The sequence below is a fragment of the Gossypium arboreum genome, chromosome 11 (assembly GCF_025698485.1).
Source record: "Gossypium arboreum isolate Shixiya-1 chromosome 11, ASM2569848v2, whole genome shotgun sequence".
In the NCBI taxonomy this organism is placed as follows: domain Eukaryota; kingdom Viridiplantae; phylum Streptophyta; class Magnoliopsida; order Malvales; family Malvaceae; genus Gossypium; species Gossypium arboreum.
In genome coordinates, this window is record NC_069080.1 from 37,522,204 (window position 1) to 37,537,174 (window position 14,971).

Sequence of the window (14,971 nt, forward strand, 5' to 3'; positions counted from 1 at the left end):
ATTCCTGAGTGGTCCGCTTAATAATCAAACCAAATTTTAAAAGAAAAAATAGTGTTTTAGTTTAGAAATTAAAGAAGAAAATGGTGCTTGGTTGCTCAGAAAATGCAATGCGCAAGAAAATTTTAAAAGAAAGTTAACTATCAAATACAACAGTTTTTGAAATGAAGAAAATGTGAAAAGAGAGAAAATTATAATAATAAAAAAAAATTAAAGCATGAGGAAGAAAATGAGCAGTGTTGGCTTATATAGCCAAATTCATTTATAAAGTTGGTTTATTTATCCTATAGATCCCTCCTAACTCTACCCTTGTTTTAAAAAATCCCCCACTAACCATTAGTCCTAATTTGCCCATTTAATTTCCCCACTTTAGCTTCTATTCCTATTTAGTCCTAATTACTAACGTATTTTCTATTTACTCTATTTTTAATCTATAATTTAATGTCAATACTACCGACCTGGTTTCCAAGATGTGACACTTGAGTTTACAGGTTTTCCCAGTATGTACATGCTATAAGCGAAAGAAAATAGGCTCACAACAGGTCTGAAGATTCTGGCTTAGTTTCTCTCCTATTTCCTACAAATAGATTTCTTCCTGAAAACAATATAAAGGAATGAGGTAAGTTCGAGTTGAACTTTTGATTCTAACATTGTATCCTACTCCATTTATGATTATATATATTCTTTCTTTTTCCTTTTTAATAACATAATAATCTTTCGTAAAAGAACAAGAGATGAACAACTTGATAGTGAGTATAAAATTAAATCAGCCAACATATATGCAACCTTAGCTAATTTGATACTTCCCTTTACATTGTCTAACTTGTGTGCTTGTCACATTTCGCACTTAGACAAAGCTTGTGCATTCACATAGCGTGCACATCTACATAACTCATGCCTTGGAACAGCTCACATTTTGGCATCGCACTCACATTGGCACAGCACGTGCATTTGTACATCTTGCCCATATAGACAGATTTGCATGATAAACAACTTGCACATGAGCTACAGCTTGTATATAAGAGCAATTAGCATAATATTCAACTCCCACAGGAACAATTCACAGAGGATAGCCTTGTGTATGAACATATTTTGGATAGTTTGAGATAATCTTGCATATAGACATATAACATAAAGACTTGGTGGATAGTCTTATAAGCTCACATTTGGTGGATACATACCTGCAGATTCATACTTGGTGGATACATATTTGTGGACTCATACTTGGTGGATACATACCTATGGACTCATATGTAACAACCCTAACCCATCTATATCGCCAGAGTAAGGTTACAAATATTATAGTTCAATTTAGAAAATTTAGTATCAAATAACATCAAATTTTCTAATTAATTATCAAGATTTATATTATCATGTAATTTAAAGTGACACATACACTCATGGGCCTAAAATCGAGTCTACGAGACCTTAAAAATAGTTTAGAAAAAATTAGGAACTAATTAGAAAAAAAGAAAATTTAGGGAAAATGTGAAAATTTCAAAACATGGGTCACACGGCCATGTGTCCAGGCCTTGTGAAAAAGCCTAGAACATGTGGGTAAAGACATGCTCATGTGGCTACTTCACACGCACGTGTACGCTGACCGTGTAACTAAATGTGCTCGTGTAATGTAACAGCTCAATTTCAGTAAAATCAAAACAGTGGTTTCAGGACCACAAATCTAACAAGTAAATTATTATTATTTGTATTATTTTAATGTCTATGGGATGTAAGTGAGGTCGTATTAAAATTTTGTTAAAAAATCATGATGTTTGCATGATTAATTAAGTGAAAAGGACTAAATCATAAAAAAGTGTAAAAGTAGAGTTCCATTAGTTAAAAGGGTCAAACGACTATGGAATTTTAAATTAAATGATTTAAATGGTAATTAATCCATTTAAGCATTTAGTGGACAAATATGGGCACAAGTTTAATGTTTTGTTTGGTTATTAAAAAAGGTTAAAATGGTAATTTAATAAATCAATTAAATTAAAAGAAACTAAAAGATGGTATCATCCATTAGCTATCTTATCCACCAAATTTTAGGGTTAAGAAGACACCATTTTGGAGCTTTAAAGGTTCGACTATGTTTAGCTCCTGAATGTTGGAGTTTTAAGGTTAGTTTTTAATAATTTTTATGTTTTTGGGATCGTTGTAGCTTAATCTAGCTAGCTCAGGGATCAATTTGTCAATCTGTTAAAGATTTAGGGTTATTCCATGAATGCTATTATTTTATTCTTAATTTTAATAAATATTATGAGTCCTTGTTGAAAATAACCAAAGTTTTGTAAAGTGATTTTTGATGAAATTGGCATTTAAAGACTTGTTTGTAAAAATGGTGAAAGCTCATGGTAAATTTATGAAATGATGGTTTGTATGGACTAATTTAAGTCCCTAGGGAATTCATCTAGCTTGAAAAGAGGATTAAAATGTTTAAACTTCAATTTATGAGCTTAAGGATTAAATTGTGAAAAATTAAAATGTTAGGGGTAAAATAGTAATTTTGCAAAAAATCAAATGTGGACTAAATTGAATGCTAAGGATATTAAATGGATTAAAATTTTCTATTTAGATCAAGATAAACCACGTACGGATCTAGATAGGGGGAAAGCTAAAGCCTCGGATTAGTTCAACTCCATTTCTATGCCTTAGTTGTCGAGGTAAGTTCATATGTATAGATTACTATATTCATGTTATTCAAATGTACGTTATCATATATTTATAATGTTGTTAATAAATGTATATCCACAACTCGTGTGAGCAGTATCGTGTAACTTACATTCCGACCCATAGCTCGTATGAGCAGGCACATTTCACAGCTCGTGTGAGCAATGATGTAAAGGAAAGGTTAAGGTTATATGTTTAAGCACACTTCGTGTGAGCTTTACCGAGTATCTGATGATATTCTAGATGGTTCAACGGGTATGAGAAGGAATTGAAAAGGTAAGTTTCCAAATGGAGTAATACATATGCTCATGAAAAGGTGAATGAATCAAATGATGTGTGTTCATGTAGAAATGGCTTGCCTTATGTTTAATTCAAGTAAGTTATGTAATAATGCACTAACTTATGTATTTTTAATGATGATGGTTCTTAGGCTTGTGCCATCCTTATGGTTGGATTACATTATGCTTATACTTAATGTTATTTAGATGAAATGGTAAGTTATGTTTCATGTTTTACAAACTTACTAAGCATTATGTGCTTACGTAGTTTTCTTTCCTATGTTTTATAGATTATCAGAAGCTCGATCGGTTTGAAAGCTCATCGGAGATCTATCACACTATCCAGCATAAATATCGATAGTTTTTGATGTTTTGGAAAAGGTTATAATTGCATGTATAGGTGGACTTATAATGATGTTTAGTTGAATGCTTAGATGTTGATTTGGTATGTATAAGTTGTTTGGTTTGGTACATTTGATGCCTTACTAGTTTGTGTCATTATGGTTATGTTGTTGTATGTTTGAATGGCTCAAATGGAATGATTTTGTGATGGAATGGTAATGGTCAAATTGTGGCATATTTGATAAGTTTTGAAGCTAATAGTTGATGAATGAAAACTAGTAAAGTATGCAGGTTTAGGTAAGTTTGAATGTATGCATTTGAGGTGCCTTATATGGCATATTGGTTGATTGATTTTGGACTATTGATTTGGTCATTACATGTAAGTTTCGGTCATGTTTTGATGTCTTGACTATGTGTACAAAAGGCTTGATTTTGGGCAAATTCATGTCCACACGCCCTGAGACACGTACGTGTAACTTAGCCGTGTGTGACACACAGCCTGGTGACACGACCGTGTATCCCCTGTAGGTTCTATTGCATGCAAGTCATTTAGTTACATAGCCTGGCACACGAGTGTGTGGGGCTATTTCGAGAGTTACATGGCCTAGTACACGGTCGTGTGACACGGCCATGTGACCCTATTCTAAGAGTTACTCAGGTGAGGGCACAGGCTGGGACACAACCATGTGTCCCTATTTCGAAGGTTACACAGCTTGAGACATGGGCATATGTATCAATCATGTGAGGCACACGGCCTGGCCACACAATCGTCTGACCTTTGTACTCAACTTTTTTTAATTTTTTCTTAGACTTTTCAAATGTTTTTAATTTAGTCCCGAATCATTTCCAAGGTATTTCTAGGACGTCGAAGGCTCGATTTAGGGACATATGTATGTGAATGAATGTGATATAATATGTTTTTCGATGGTGTATGAAATGTATGTTTTAATGTTTTGTTTGTACGGTAATGCTACTTAACCCTAATCTGGTGACGGATACGGGTTAGGGGTGTTAGATGTAATATAAGGTCACACGGCCATGTGGCTAGATCGTGTAACTCACTATAATCGTGTAGCTCAGGGTCATACAGCCATGTCGCCAGGCCGTGTAAATCTCTATGGTGTGGACCAACTTACATTGAAACAAATAAGGAACATGGCCATGTAAGTAGGCCGTGTATGACACACGATCATGTGATAGTTCATGTCCCAGGTCGTGTGCATCCAAAATTGGCCCAAAACTTATCATTTTCACTCCCAAATGTTTAGGTACCTAAACGTACCAAAAGTACATGCATACAAGCCCTCAAAATACATTTAAGAGCATTCAAACTATGTCAAAATGATCAACCTATGTGCCTAAACAATGCGCCATCATTAACACCATAACTCAAAAACATAAACATTAAACCACTTTAGCTAGAATTACAATTCACAAGTATGTAACCTAATGATTAACATTCATCCAAAGTACCATACCATAATTCATGTCAAGACTTACCATTTCCCATTCACATTCAACCACAACTTTGCATCATGCAAGCATATGTCAAATGGCCACTTAACACAACAACATTATAAGCACACCAAGCTATATAGGATGAGTACTTATGGACTATCACAAGACATATTCCAATTCTCCTATTACATGCCATATAAGCCAAGTGTAAATTCAAAATCTACCAAAGGTCCTTGGATAGTGTGATTCCTCGAGTTGATCTAATCTCCCGATTTCCACAAAAAAGTATCTACAAGAAATAAGACAAATAACACAAGTAATCTTTCATAAATCTTAGTAAGTTCATCGATTAAAAATGATAAGGCTTACTGAATTAAACAAAATAATTCAAATAAAAAAATAATAAATAGAGTTCCTATCAACCATTGTTCACAACAAGTGAGTTAATACTCAACAGGAATGCAATTCAAGCCTTACATTTCAATAACATTCATTTAACACTAAGATATTTTTTTATGAACGATGTACGAATATGAGTACATGATTAACCATTCAGAAACACGCCAAGAGCTCATACGAGCTAATCCACCCCGATAACATGTCTTAGAACCAAGTACCTAGCTCGTAGGCTAACATCCGCCCCCGGTAACATGCCACAAAAAAACTGTAATATAACTCGATAGTCTGCAACAAATACAGGACTTGGTATATTCAGTGCGCAGGAAATATACAGAAATATAACATATTGGCATGCCAATCATACTCTATCCCACGTTTATCTGACTTTAGGAGATATCAACAGTATTCAGTGTTATATCAATCCAATACTTCAGTTCTCAATTACATGGCATCCACATTTTAACCAACATTCAGCAATTAAGTTTTTATCTAATATGCATTTAAAATGTATTGGAATTAAACTGAACGAACTTACCTCAGCTAAACTATAACGACAACAATAGTTCAAGGACTATTCTGCAACCTTCTCTTTACCTCGGTTTCCAACTCGTCCATAAATCGATTTCTTTCCGTTCTAGGTCCAAGTCTCAATTTTCATCATCTATAACATCACATTTAGCCTACCAATCAGTCACAATATTCATATGGGTCTAAAAATCATATTTTTACAAATTTTCATTTTGACCCCTAAACTTTTGCATATTTGTACTTTTGCCCCAATGCTCGTAAATTAATTTTTATCACATTTCTTTACTCTTTGAGTCTAGATGAACCATTTTCATAACTATAGAAACTCATAATTTTAACTATTTTACACATTTACAACTCATTTTACAACTTAGCAATTTAGCCCTTTTTAAGGTATTTTCATGCAATTTCTTTCACAAAAGTTGTTTATTAGACAACTAGGACTCATAATCTTCCATAAAGACACAGCAAACAACACATTTACTCTCATGGTAAAACCCTAGACTCTTCATCATTTTGCAAAATAATCCCCTCTTATGAAAGCTTATGCTTTAGGGGTTCCAAAAATACAAAAATCATCAAGCAAAGACATTAAAATCACTTACAAGCAAGGGAAATATGTTTCTGAAATTTTCTAGCTTCAAAACCCTTTCTTTGCTGCATATTTCGGTGAAGGGGAAGAGAAAAATGATAGCTTTTTTCTCTTTTTTTTAATTAATAATAAAACTATTTTGTCTAATTTTGACTTTTCAACTATTTTGTCTCCCATGGCCGGCCATCACACTTTCAATGGCCTAATTTCACTTTAAAGACCCCCAATTTAAGATACAAGGCAATTTAACACCTTTAGGTATTAAAACACAACTTTTACTTTTTACGCGATTTAGTCCTTTTTCAAATTGGACTAGAAATCGCTAAAATTAATATACCAAAATTAACATGCACTTATAAAATCATATTATAACACATAAAATAATACTAAAATAATTTTATCTAGCCTCGTAATAGTGTTCCGAAACCATCGTTTAACTAGGCCCAAAATCGGTCATTACATTTCTTCCTCGATTTAGGGATTTTCGTCCCAAAATCTTACCGTAAAAAGTTGTTCTCTACTTTCACGAGTCACTTATATCTTTTCTCACAACTTACAAAACAAGTCCGCACAAGCTCATACTCAAGATTTCGTATAGCTTTTCCATAGTTGAGGTATAAACCTCAAGCTCAATTTGAAACACTGAGACCGACATTCTTGGAACTATAAACTCGTAAACATACAACTCAGTCACATCATTGAATAATATATCTGTACATACTAAAATAATCATGCAGACTTCCATCATCAATCTTTCACAATTCAACTTGCATCTCTCCTTTTTCCTGAAAATGAGAGACATCCCGATACGAAATTCATAACAGTCCTTTCTCATTTTCTTTCCACTGTCATCACTGACAATAATAATCTCGAATACATTTGATATTCGGCTTTACCCTATAGACAATTCGACATCCTTTGAACGAATAGACAAGATACTGCTGTGAACTCTGTACTCAATTCTCAGATACCCAGAGTTTCTCAGTACTAAAATCTTACTCTGAATTAATAGTAATAGAAACCAGAAATCAAATCCTCCCGCAATTCCAAATTAAAAGTCGAATCATCTTGTACTTGTTTAATTTACCACTTATAGCCACATTTCTATACTCGATTATCAACTGTTTAGAAACTTTACTAACATGAATCAAATGATTCCAACTTCATAGATGTGGTCTTTTATTAATCAGATAACTATATTTATAACATCTCTCTAACGAGAGAAATCCAACTAATATGTTTCCATAACATACTTTCAAGAATAAAACCCCATCATTTCGACGCATCGACTACTTACCAAAGAACACGTATAAAGATTCTCGAACCAGAGAATAAACTTAAATGCACATAACTCAGATTTACTTTTGCAGAATAACCATTCTTTACCCTAGGAATTTTAAAGAAATCTCGACACTGAAATCCCCACACTTCTATGGTCGAGCCAGAAGCTTAATCATAACAGATTCTAATATCGCAAGTCAAAGATTACTCGTAAAGATAAGCCAAGCTTGATAATTCTCGAAACAAGAACGAGAGAAAAGCCAATATAAGAAATTCCAAGATATAAAAACTATACCAGAAATCCGAGAATATAATCCAGAAGAAAATAATAAATATGATCCGGAAAATCCCTCAGAGGAAACCAGAAGGAAACTACTGTCTGTACGCTCTAGAATTTCTCGTAACAGAGATAATATAATTCTCCAATATATATAAACCATAATCAATAGAACATCAGAATAATCTCATATAGATTTTTACTATCAACTTCATTCCAGTATATCAGAATAGAAATCTGAAGAGATGGGGAAATGTCGATCATAACTAATCGGACCAATAGAACTTTTCATCTAATATCACGTCACTAGCATCCTCATACGATAGAATTTCCATTCGAAAGGGATAACCATACGTATTCCCGAATAGAGGAAAACATAGAATACTCGTAAGAGAAAGATAGCCATCACTTTATTTAATTGAATCCGTCATATTCAGACATCTGTGCAAGTCCGACATTATTCCTCTAACTAATTCTGTCTTCGCTAATCTCATACTATTCCATTATTTTACTCTTCAGTTTCACTTTTGCAAGCTTATGCAACATATCTCTCGAAAATCTCATCGTATAACTCTATTCTGGTAAGGGGGCGAAGATTGTAAAGCCTCTAAACTTTTGACTCTCAAGCAAATACATATTCAACAACAACATAGCATTACACACATCGATTCAAACATTTCAAATTTCCAACTTGTTATGAACACATTTTCACATATCTCAGTAATACATGCAACTTTATTTCGTGCGAATATTAGCTAAACATAAGTGAATTTATCATAACTCAAACTTTCATTTCTTTTTCTCAAATTACCCTTAATATTTTATCAAATTCCCATATTTAGTCTTAATCACTTGCCAATATTTATCAAATTAGAGAACGTCTTATGGTTTTGAGTACATCGCTTACTTGATGCCATAGTTCAACTATGGTCTTGTACTAGCTCTCATCCATACGTGTCGATGCCGTGTCCTGCATGTGTCTTACATTGACACATGTAACCATGCTGACGCATGTCCCAGACATGTCTTACATTAGCACATCTCGTAGCTGACGCATGTCCCAGACATGTCTGACATTGGCTAACATCTCGAGGCTAATGCATGTCCCAAACATGTCTTACACTGGCTATCATACTGTGGCTGATGCATGTCCCAGACATGTCTTACACTAGCCCTCGTCTCAATGCCGATGCCATGTCCCATACATGGTCTTACACTGGCACAAAAATCTCATGTATTGCCATGGTTCAACCATGGTCTTTTCCGTCAATTCATTAGTGAACGATCGTACTCATTCCCTGCGTTCCACCCAATTTGATCTTTCATTACAACTTTCATGCTATTGTGACATTTATGATTACAGAATCGAGATTATAAAGCATAACATTATCTGCATCTTGACTTCATCAATCTAGACATAAATGTCAACCTCATGTATATACTGATTATTAATCATGCAATAAAAGCATTCATACATACATTCTGTCATTTCAAGAAAATTTCATTCTTTTCCTAAACATTTGGCCAAATCAAGTTGGACATTTAACATCGTATGAATACTAACATGCATAAAAGCGTTTTTTCACAACTTAACTGTGTTTTACTCCACTATTTCACATTCTTTATCTCAAGAGTATCACATAATGAAAACTAGTTCATATAAAAAAAATCATGGATTTCTTTTCATACCTTTCCCAATTTTCAGCATATCATAAGCATGATTCAATAATCTCAACTTTACTCTTATCTCTATCAAGATTTGCTCGGTTGGAACTCATTCCTGTCTTAATCAATAGTTTTGTTAGGGCCGAGAGATATCACACTATCACGAGTAATACTATGGCATGTATAGCTAGACTCTCTTACGCTAGGTTAGTCCGAGAACCGACTAAACCATGCTCTGATACCACTAAATGTAACACCCCTCGCCCGCATCTGACGCCGGGACGGGGTTCGAGGTGCTACCTGACTTTTACTAACACTTTCATACTAAACAGGGCCATGAAATCTCAAATAATTAAAAACTTTTCTTTTCACATGCAATATGTCCCTTATGCGAGCTTACGAGGCCCAATACATGCATTCGGGGCAGTTCGGGACCCAATCGAGAACTCATGAAAAACTTAGAAAAATCTCTTGCGTTAAGGCTTCACACGCCCATGTGCTTAGGCCGTGTGGCCAGAAATAGGCTAATTATCAAGCCTTTTGTCACTCTCACACCACATGCATAGATACATACTTATCCAATAACATACAACGTGGCATAAATGAGCTCTTAAACATCTACAAACATGTTATGCTCAAGTTATTTTCTTATGCAATAAATATTATAGAATTTGCCCATATCATTACCACATACTAGACATAACTATCATTACATCACAAACCATTCATGAAGCATTATTAACTATTTACCAATCACTTAATCCTGCATTAGTTACTAGCTCATCAATGAATCTCAATTCAATCTCTAGGCATACATGTTGTAAGCCACATCACAAGAGATAATAACATACATGCATAAGAATAATCATATGGGCCCATAACGTCATTAGCCGACATAGGCCAATTTACATGACTAATACTACCTTAATAACAAGCCAATGCCTTTGGCTAAATCATAATATTACATACTCACATTAAAACCCTATACATGCCATAGACTCGAATCACTGGAGTTTACTTACTCCGATAACGTTAACTCGATAGGGTGATAATATCTCTGACGGCCTCCAACCCGAGCTAACCTGGAAACTCTAGAAAACATGGGAAAGAAAGGGAGTAAGCTTTCGCTTAGTAAGTTCATATGAAAACAATAAGCAACTCATTAACTTGTTTTATCAATGTTTACAACATATTCTCAAGTTCACTACAAGTTGTCTTCCGGAGCAACAGTCACTAAATTATTTATATCTGGAGCTACGAAACTCCAAATTAAGTTCTGTTAATTTTACCTGAAACTAGACTCATTTATCTTTCTTTCATAAAATTTCCAAAATTTTTGACTTAGCCAATTAGTACATTTTATTCCTCAAGTTTTCTCCTGATTCACTGTCTGACAGTTTCAACCCTTCTGTACCAAAGTTCAATTATCTCATAGTACAGGATTCGAATAATGTTCTCGTCTATTTCTATTGAAACTAGACTCATATTTCTACTTACTAATTGTTTTCTAGAATTTTTGGTCAAGCCATTTAGTACATTTTATTAGTTAAAGTTTCCCCTATTTTAGGGTATGACTACTCTGACCCCTGTGCACTACGAATCGAATTTCTCCATGTACAGAATTCCAATGACCATTCCGTTTGTTTCCATTAAAAATAGACTCAATAAGGAATCTATGCAAGTAAGGTATAACTCTTAATAATTTTTTTACAATTTACGGTGAATTTATAAAATCAGAATAGGGGATCTCAAATTCATTCAGACCCTGTTTCACAAGAATTTAAATATCACACAATATAGAATTCTTTTTCTTCCTCTATTTCTTTCATGTGAAAATAGACTCATTAATATTTAATCCCATATTTTATTCTGCCTCTAACTTATTTTCCACTATTTTTAGTGTATTTTCAAAGTTACACTACTGCAGTAACTCAAATCTGTCAAGGCTAAGTTACTCATTCATGGTCATTGTTCATAATATTAATACAACACCATTTTATCCATCATGGTAATAACACATATTATGCATCATAGATCATCACATATCAAGGCATTCTCATAGGATTAGTATACATACTTGCACAACTCGTAACATAACTCGAGTGCATACTCACCAATGACTTACCTTATTGGGACCATCATCAACTCTTTCCTTGGATTGCCCGTTGAACACTTGGAATACTAATTGGATACTCGGAAAAGCCTTTGCACATAAGTGCCTCAATTGTAGCTAAAGCTACCTCATATCTCATGACATTTCAATGCTCACTCTCGATCTAGTCATCTAAACTCATAATTCCTAGTGACATGTCACTCGTATCCTATTCTATTCCTAAGATTCAAACGGGATTTTTTCTCGTCTATTAAGGCTTTGTTTTATCATATTTCTATTAATCACATACACATTAATATCTGTACAATTCATGTAATGATAACATTTAAATACATGTATAACATGGTATTGTTTACATACGAACTTACCTCGATACCACAAAGGTGAAAAGGACATACTCGTCCATAAATCGATTTCTTTCCGTTCTAGGTCCAAGTCTCAATTTTCATCATCTATAACATCACATTTAGCCTACCAATCAGTCACAATATTCATATGGGTCTAAAAATCATATTTTTACAAATTTTTATTTTGACCCCTAAACTTTTGCATATTTGCACTTTTGCCCCAATGCTCGTAAATTAATTTTTATCATATTTCTTTACTCTTTGAGTCTAGATGAACCATTTTCATAACTATAGCAACTCATAATTTCAACTATTTTACACATTTACAACTCATTTTACAACTTAGCAATTTAGCCCTTTTTAAGGTATTTTCATGCAATTTCTTTCACAAAAGTTGTTTATTAGACAACTATGACTCATAATATTCCATAAAAATATAGCAAACAACACATTTACTCTCATGGTAAAACCCTAGACTCGTCATCATTTTGCAAAATAATCCCCTCTTATAAAAGCTTATGCTTTAGGGGTTCCAAAAATATAAAAATCATCAAGCAAAGACATTAAAATCACTTACAAGCAAGGGAAATATGTTTCTAAAATTTCCCAGCTTCAAAACCCTTTCTTTGTTGCATATTTCAGTGAAGGGGAAGAGAAAAATGATAGCTTTTTTCTTTTTTATTTATTTATTAATAATAAAACTATTTTGTCTAATTTTCACTTTTCAACTATTTTGTCTCCCATGGCAGGCCATCACACTTTCAATGGCCTAATTTCACTTTAAAGACCCCTAATTTAAGATACAAGGCAATTTAACACCTTTAGGTATTAAAACACAACTTTTACTTTTTACGCGATTTAGTCATTTTTCGAAATTGGACTAGAAATCGCTAAAATTAATATACCAAAATTAACATGCACTTATAAAATCATATTATAACACATAAAATAATACTAAAATAATTTTCTCTGGCCTCGAAATAGTGTTCCCGAAACCACTGTTCCAACTAGGCCCAAAATCGGGCTGTTACATTCTTGGTCTAAAATAGTAATTTCACTCAATTAACGAACTCTATAGCAACATAACTACTTTTATGCAAATAAGTCATTTTATTCATTTTACAAAATTGCCCCCGACATTTTACCTTTTATGCAATTTAGTCTCTAAGTCCAAAACTCACAGTTTAACCATTTTCAAACAAATTCAAGCTTAGCCAAACTGTTTAGGACCTCATTATTGTCCATGAAACGCCCCAAAAATATCTTATATTTATTTCTGTATGTTTGTGTCACAAAATACCATCTACATCAGTGGTTATGAGTTTGGGAGTGTCTGAGAAGTCTTGGGTTCAAGCCTTGTCTTGAATAAATTTTTGTTTTTATATGAATAATCCCTATCTCTGGCCAGTAAGCTTATAAGGAAGTGTGTGAAAATATAACAGAATGAGCTTGCTGGTCTAGTGGTTAAGTGGGGGTTAGCATGCTGAGTTTTGTGTTCGATTCTCTGTGATGGCAAGTAGTATTGTTTTTGCTCAAGGTTTGGCTAGAGTTGTGATATTAGTGGACTCCAAGTTGAGGGTGGTTAGTAGAATTTGATGGAGAAAATTAAGGGTTTTTGAAATAGTGGGGATTTGTGGAAACACTGGAGTACCAAAAATTCTCTCCGGAGAAAGAAAAATTGACGCATTTTTTTCCATTTTTTTCTTTTTGCTGTAGTCGAAATTCCCCATTGGTTATATTTTTTCCTATTTTAACACTATTTTCTTATTCTTCAAACTCGATTTTTGCCTTGTTCCCGCCATAATTTCACGTCTCTGATTTTCGTGTGTTATTCGGTAAGTGATAAGTGAGTTCTTTTCGATTTATTCAATGAATATTTGTTTGACGAGAGTCACTTGCTGTTTAAGCATAAATTAAGGGGCTGGTGGATCTCAATTAACCTGTGGTTATGCGAAATTGGGGTTGCTTAAGCGAGGTAAGGTTGTCGATGTGTTTTGAGAATTGTCTATTCTTAGCAATTCAGATTAAGTGACTGAAATTGGGCTTTCTATTGTTGAGTATAAGTTCTAGAGTGCTCGGGAGTGATTATGCATCGAAATTGAATAGGTGTGTAACCGAAACGCAGAAAATGCGACTCAACGAAAATCCGAAAAAGCTCTCTATCGACGCCATATGGGTGTGTTTGACTAACCAGGCCGTCCGCACATGACACGGGCGCATAACAAGGAGTGTAATGGTCTGGCTAGGCCGTGTGCGACACACGGGCTCGACCTATTGGGTCATGTGGGCCACACAGATGTGTGGGCTCACACGGGTAAATCACACGGGCGTGTGGGATTTTGGGCCAGGCTATGTGGCCAATTTGGGTCGTGTGGGCCGTACGGGCTCGTGGGTCCACACAGGCATACAACATGGGCATGTGAACCCATTTCCACTGATTTGTAGCTAAGGTTGCACTGGTCGCTCGAGACGACTGTGAACCTTCTGTAAGGTCGGTAAGCTTACCTAAACCCCTAGCTGAATGACATAACTGAATGACTGAAATATCCATATATGATATGTGTATATATGTATGACTGTATACTAAGCATGTTGTTAATACTGTACTGAATATATGCATGATACCGTGATTTGGCATGACATGACTGTTTGATGCATTGCTTGGGGATGGGTTGGTATTGATCAGAGGAAGTGTACTGAAAGGCTTCAAGCCTAAATTACTGGTAGCACAGCTGCATATTACTTTCTAGTGTCGTATTTGGTACTATTTGGAGTGTAGGGATGGGTGGGTTGATTATATCCCCACATGGAGTGTAGGGTTGGACAGAGATGGTGTGTAGAGGCTGGTTGGGTAGGATTTTCTGACTGCATATCTGATACTGCTACTGTTACTGTGATGGGCTAAGGCCCTACTGCATGACTTTTTCTATACTGAGATGGGCTAAGGCCCAAATTGGACTGATATCGATACTGGAAAAGGGCTTAAGCCCAGACTGTATTTGCCTGTTTATTTGCATGGGGATAACA

General features: G+C 34.6%; 1 long non-coding RNA gene across 1 annotated transcript; it reads right to left on the reverse strand.

Annotated features, from left to right (window-relative positions):
* Window positions 1-10,219: 10,219 nt before the first annotated feature.
* LOC128284299 (uncharacterized) lies at window positions 10,220-12,169 on the reverse strand. Its single transcript, XR_008274688.1, has 2 exons — window positions 11,966-12,169; window positions 10,220-10,575 (listed from the first exon to the last, which is right to left on the reverse strand). It is a non-coding gene; the product is annotated as an uncharacterized LOC128284299 (long non-coding RNA).
* Window positions 12,170-14,971: the final 2,802 nt, after the last annotated feature.